Source organism: Neopelma chrysocephalum, unplaced genomic scaffold (assembly GCF_003984885.1).
Source record: "Neopelma chrysocephalum unplaced genomic scaffold, ASM398488v2 Primary Assembly neopelma1_189, whole genome shotgun sequence".
In the NCBI taxonomy this organism is placed as follows: Eukaryota; Metazoa; Chordata; class Aves; order Passeriformes; family Pipridae; genus Neopelma; species Neopelma chrysocephalum.
Window position 1 is genome coordinate 1,231,165 of NW_020897851.1, and position 4,859 is coordinate 1,236,023.

The 4,859-nt window shown below is 49.9% G+C and overlaps 1 long non-coding RNA gene across 1 annotated transcript; it reads left to right on the forward strand.

Annotated features, from left to right (window-relative positions):
- Window positions 1–385: 385 nt before the first annotated feature.
- LOC113976960 lies at window positions 386–1,247 on the forward strand. Its single transcript, XR_003537234.1, has 2 exons — window positions 386–434; window positions 1,077–1,247. It is a non-coding gene; the product is annotated as an uncharacterized LOC113976960 (long non-coding RNA).
- The last annotated feature ends 3,612 nt before the right edge of the window (window positions 1,248–4,859 follow it).

Consider the following 4,859-nt stretch of genomic DNA (forward strand, 5'->3'; position numbering starts at 1 on the left):
CTGATGTTGAGACTTTTAGAACAAAAAGATCCCATGTTGTCGTGGTTTAACCCCAACCAGCAGCCACTCGCTCACTCCCCCACCAGTGGGATCAGAGAGAGAATCAGAAGGGTGAAAGTGAGAAAACTCATGTGTTGAGATAAAGACAGGTCAGTAGGTGAAGCAGAAGCCACATACAGAAGCAAAGCAAAGGAATTCATTCCCTGCTTCCCATGGGCAGCAGGTGTTCAGCCATCCCCAGGACAGCAGGGCCCCATCACATGGAACAGTTATTTGAGAAGACAAAGCCATCGCTCCAAACATCCCCCCACCTTATTTACTGAGCATGACATCATACAGCATGGAATACCCCTTGGATCAGCTGGGTCACCTGTCCCATCTGTGTCCCCTCCCCAGTGTGGCCGTACCAGGGGCAGGAAAGGCCTCGGCTCTGGGTAAGCCCTGCTCAGCAATAACAAAACCATCTCTGTTATAACCACTGTGCTCAGCACAAACCCCAGACACAGACCCATTCCTGCCACTGCCAACAAAAGGAACTCTACCCCAGCCAAGCCAGGCCCAGGACTGGAGCAGCCAGAGGATGTCTGGCAGTGAGGTATCACAGTGCCTGTGAGGGGTGTGGGCAGCCCCGCAGCACCTGCTCTATTTGTGCTCATGTATAATTCACTGTGCTATTTAAAGACAACAGACTGCAGAGGTGGATTCAGAGCTGCTGGTTTTTCCTCCATGTCATTAGTTTTTGGCTAAAAGCCTCTGGTGTAAGGACAGTCCCACCACCCCACTGCCCTTCCTTGGTGAGCCAGCGATGCCAAGAGGGTCCATCCCTGCCTGCCAAGCACAAACCACCACAGGGAAACGCTAATAACCCTTCACTGGTCAAAATGCTCCCAGCCCATGTGCTGAAGTGTATTTATCACCCCAGCATGGTTGCGTTGGCAGGTACCCCACACCCAACCTTTGCTGCTTTAGCTGTGCCACAGCTCCACGAATATCAGGTTGTTTCACACAGAAATGCCTTGAAAGCACAAACAAAATATTTTTTTCTTTTTTTTTTCTGTCTACTGCAATGTTTTTAGGTCAACGTAAAAATGTGAAAAACACGTTACAGAGCAGCATAGAAGCTTCCATGAAAACATCATGAGAGTTAGTGGCTGAAGGAGCCAGAAATAATATTTAAACTTTCTCCTGGAGTGCTTTGAGACAGACACGATGAGTAAAATGACTCTGGACATTTCATAGTAAACCAATGCTGATCGAGTTGGGCCTGACCTGAGGGCAGAATGAGATGACAGTGGCTGCTAGACAGGCAGCCTGGGGAGAGAAGGCAGCAGATGAACCAGCACAGCCCTGACCCGAGCCAGGGACACAGATTCAAACAATGAGCCATCGGTGAATTGGCCTTTGCTGGGTTTGGCCTTTTACCACAGCAACGCTTGTTGACGTTAGAGAGACGTTGTTTTGCACATGCAGATACCTCCTGTTTGGCCACTGATGCAGATCCAATGAATGTTAAGAAAATCATGACTAATCTCACTAGCTCTGAGTTACTCCAGCATAAAAACTCCTGCACTGATAAGCCATGCACAGTTAGATGCAGTGGTAGGTCTGTAACACCTTCCATTCTCTTGGATTTTCTCCAACAGCATATTCCATTGCCAGTTTTGTGGCTGAGAGTCTCTTTGTCTGCTTGGTTCATAGCCTGAGTTCCTTTCTTCCACCCTCAACCCCCCCCAAAAAAAAAAGCTGAACTAGATTAATTCAGCTACTTACAGAAAAGTGAGGCTGCTGCTTTTGAGAACCAGTATGAACAAAAAGAGCCTACAATTAGCATCCCATTCCAGGAAAGGCTAAGACCCTTCTCAGTGGGAAATGACTTTACTTTCCAGTGATAAATTTCTATTAGTGATTGGCTGTGCAGTTATTCCATGTCTCTGGGTGGACACAATGCTCAGTGCTCTGTACTCCCTTCAGAGAGCTGGGATGGAGGTCACAGGCAGGGGCTATCAAATAGGAAACAACCTGCATTCCTATGCAGAGGAAAAATGGATGAACCAGGTGAAATCCAAAGGTGAGTGTCAATAAGTTAACAAAGTGTTTCTCTGTTGATATTCCAGTTCTCCTGCACAGATTTAGCCTTTTTCAACTGAAGGACTTGGGAGCAGAGTTGGGGCACAAATTGTCCCCAGCCCCTTGTGCTGTACAGCTGCTGATTTGCCACCAAAATATCCATCACTGGAACTTCATTCCTTCGCTAAATACTGTTTGCATTGTTCTGCTGCTGTATTTATCACTTCGTTGCTGCCCTCCCCGTCCCCAAACATTAAGCAGATCTCAGCCTTTGCAGTGCAGGGGTAGTGCAGCTCCCTCTGCTCCATCTCTATGCCAGGGTAAGACATTCCCCAAGCCCGCCCTGAGCGTTTATTTATTACTCCCTTTAATTACTGGAAAGTGCAAGAGAGGCTGGACAGCTTCTCACAGGGCTCTGGCCCCCTCAAGCACTTCCCAGCTCCTGTTTAATTAGCAACCCTACTTTTGCCAACAAGCCCTACGTGCTTTCCCATGGATCACAAACTTGTGCCTCGGCACTTTCTGCCTGGAGCTGCCCAAGGGCAGAGACCCATCCAGCCTCCACCAGCCCTGTCCCTGCTCCTCAGTGCACTCCAGCAGTGCCCAGGATCATCTCACCAAGGTGCTGATGAGTCCCAGCAGCCCCTGGAGATGTGTTTCCCTGGGTCACAGAGCCTCAGCAGAGTCTCCAGCTGCTCCTTGTGCTGCTGTGTGTCACCTACAGCTCAGCTCACTCTGCTGCTCATCAAACAAACGGGGGTAAAACGGCCACAACACGAGAACTGTGAACAGGCAATTTCGGCTCCTGCTCAGCTGAGCCTGCTTATGCCTGGATTTATGTGTCAGAGTGAGACTAAACAGGGGGAGAAGGAGCCATTTGTCACCAGAGCACCTGCAGAAAAAGCAGCTCCAGTCCCTCCGTGGCACTTGCAGCACAGCAGCCATCTCTGGGAGGGAGATGGATGGACACCAGTGACTCAGCCTGCAGAGAAAACTCTTCTTGCCAGGCTAGAGCCAAGATTCCAAGCCTGTTTCCAGACAAGTTCAATAGGACTGAAATGTACACCTAGGAGGGAAAATTTACAATTTATAAAAAGAGCTGGTTAGGACTCACCAGGCATCGCCACAGCAGTTTGAAGCACTTCTACTAGTGCTGCTTCTAGTTTGCCTTTCCCCTTCCTATAGTTCAGTCCTCCAAGTAAGGACTCTCACAACAAATATAAGGACATTTCATTTTGATAAATTCAAAACAAAGTGGTTTTCTAATCAGCCCCTCCCCTATAACACACAATGGATTCAATACTTGTTTCCCCACCAAAAATTTCACTGAACATTTTCAGTCAGCCTTATCTGCAGAATCAGGACATATGTGATACTGAACTTGTGTGATATTGGCCCTTCTTGAATTTGCAATTTAATCCAACACCTGTGCTAAGTGATTACCTGTGACTGAACAGCAGCAGCAAATCTGGCCCCAGCCAGATGTTTGAAATGAAGTTTCCCGGTACAAATACATTCATACACTAACTCATGACCTAACTGGGAAGGGCTATAATTGACACTGATGTCTCCTGGCTGTTTTGTGCTGCTGTGGCAACAAACTCTCCCATATATTGTTAAATTTACTAACCGTAGGTCCTTCATGGTCCTGGTTTTGCTGCTCTGCTCCTACAAGGGCATCATCTGCACTCAGGCAACCCTTCAGTGGGGCACTCCTTGCTCCAGGGTCCCTGGGTCCCACCAGCCTGCCTGGCAGAAAGCAGGAAAAACAGAAAAGAAAAATGAAATTGTAGGTCGTTTGTATTTCTAGGATATTTGTGTTTCTGAGCCTCAGTGAGTGCCACAAACAGCAAAGATGACAAACGAAATTGATTTTTAAGTGGCCGTTAAAGCAGCTGCTGTACAACCCCCACAGCAGGTGATTCCCAACCCACTACTGTGGGGTGAGCAGAGGGCTGGGGTTCCCCCAGATCCCCAGACAGAGTGTGCAAGGGGAGCTGGATCCCTGCAGGGTCTGTGCCCAGGGCTCTGTGCCATGGCCAGGGTCGGGTGCCCAGCAGCAGGGGCAGGTCCTGTGCCTGCACCCCCGGGCTTCCAGCCAGGGGGACAAACCATTCTGTGACCTGTTAGAAAACATACTCTGACTGATGCTTCCAAAGCAGAATCTACCACCTGGAGTTCTCACACCTTCCCAGATTCCTGCCCTGTGTGTTCAGGGGCCTGTGGTGCTCTGGTGGTGCAGTGCTGCCCGGACACCAGGAATGGCAGGGAGGGCAAACCCAGCACCTGCTCTGCCCTCGGGGCTTCTCCCTCCTCCTGATCAGCGCAGCCCCACCATCCCTCAGAGCAGCTGCAGGGGAAGGTGAGCTCAGGGGCACAGTGGTGCCCAGCTCCTCACATCCCCCCTCACCCACCCCGACCCATGAGTCCAGGGTGAGACAGTGTCAGGATTGACGCCAGTGCTGAAAAACAAAAACCCCTCGTGTGTTGGCAGCTGAAATGCCAGGTAATTACTTAATTGACTCCATGATTTCCAGGTTGGAGCAGCAGCCTGCAGCACTCAGGCTAAAAGCAGAAGCCCATTAGTAATGCTGGCAGCAGTTTATGTCCCAGCCCATGGAAAGCAGAAACCCAGAGCGTGTCCTGGTGCAGGATTTGGAGGCCTGAGAGATGCCCTGCACCCATCCAGCTGCCAGGAGCACTCACCTCTGCTGGACCCAGCTCCTGCTGCTCCAACCAAGACACAGACCCAAAGAGTCCAGAACTGAGAGATCCACACAAGGAAACTAGAA